The 1,447-nt window shown below is 53.7% G+C and overlaps 1 pseudogene; it reads right to left on the bottom strand.

The window, feature by feature from the left end:
- The window catches only part of LOC119594090, a 3,606-nt pseudogene extending 2,529 nt beyond the window's left edge, over positions 1 to 1,077 (bottom strand).
- Between the last annotated feature and the right edge of the window lie 370 nt (positions 1,078 to 1,447).

Raw genomic sequence — 1,447 nt, forward strand, 5'->3', positions numbered from 1 at the left:
CGCAAGAAGCGCCCGCATAACTCTCGATCACGCCGGAGCCGGCCGCCGGACCCCGTGCTAAGCCTGACGAGGCGCTGCAAGCAAGCGCATGAGCGGACACCTCCACGGAATTCCCGTCGCGAGCGAGGGGCGCGAGGCCCGGGCCCATAAGAAAATGTCGCCGGCGTGGCCCGGGGCGCTGAATCGGAGACTGCCATCTATTTCGGGATCATCATTAGCATCGCGCGCCAAACGCCACTGCAGAGGAGGCGCGGCTGGAAGAGCAAATGCGGAGATTAGTTTGTTTGTAAACAGCGGCGTCGCTTTCGACTGTTATCGCCTGCAGGGCGCAACCCGCCCTCCCTCTGACATGCGTTCTGTGCACTGGCCGTAATGCCTCGCTGGCTCTCGGATGGCGCTCGCCTGGCATCTGAGGCTATTTTCCTTCCCGTTTGGATTTCACTTGCCGAGCGGTTTCCCAGAGTTCGATTCACATATCATGTAAGCACATCGTATCACATTCTGTTACAAATACAAATAGAGTCCTTTCACGGACTTTTTTTTATATACTTGTAAACTCGTTTGTTCCACTTTAATTTCAACATAGACGTTTTTCAAACAACACACCTTGTTTTTATCTTCACACTATAAATCTCTTCCGGAAGGCATCCATTCCACTTACGGCAACAAACACCACACCACAAATTAATATCATCTCTCGACCACCGTGTAAACCATCCAAACCACGGGACCTTTTTTCTGATAAAACTAAACCCATAAAGTTCACCCTGACAGCACTGCACGCAGCTGCCAAATCACTCCAACGATCAATCTAAATTGCAAAAAATCCCATTCACACCCATCACTTTCGCGGAACGAAACTCACTCGCGGGGATACTCAATGAGGCGACGCGAGCTCCGCCGACCACTTTCGAACCGCGGAGACGGCGACGCGCGGGAGGCGTTTGGCGAACGGAGCGTCGCGCACTTAGGACAATCGGGCGAGTGGGAGGGCGGCGAACACAACTCCTCTCCTACGAGGTTGGTCACTAACTGAGCATCCCGCGACCGCTCGACCCTTGGCCCACCCCCCAGACATTGGCCCCGCCCCCCTCACCCCTTGCCAGGACCTCGCATGGCCACGCCGCCCGCCAGTCAGTCGGCGGGAGCCACCTGCCCAGTCACTCCGCCTGTCACACCGAGCAATACGCACAGGCCGCCCGCACTCACATCCTAACTGTACCCGGCCGCCAATTAAAGCATTCTGCAGCAATTCCTCACGAGACCTTTTCTAGAGACAAACGGCTGAATCACCCCCGGACAAGCCAAGTGACGTGAATCACACAACCATTTCAAACAGGAACATATTGCCATATTAGGCAGTATGAATGTCTACTTGTAATCTAAATCTACACATGCATATATCCATATCATGAATGTACATTCATTTGTTCTCTCTCTCTTTCTC

This window comes from Penaeus monodon, chromosome 33, assembly GCF_015228065.2.
Source record: "Penaeus monodon isolate SGIC_2016 chromosome 33, NSTDA_Pmon_1, whole genome shotgun sequence".
NCBI classification, from domain to species: domain Eukaryota; kingdom Metazoa; phylum Arthropoda; class Malacostraca; order Decapoda; family Penaeidae; genus Penaeus; species Penaeus monodon.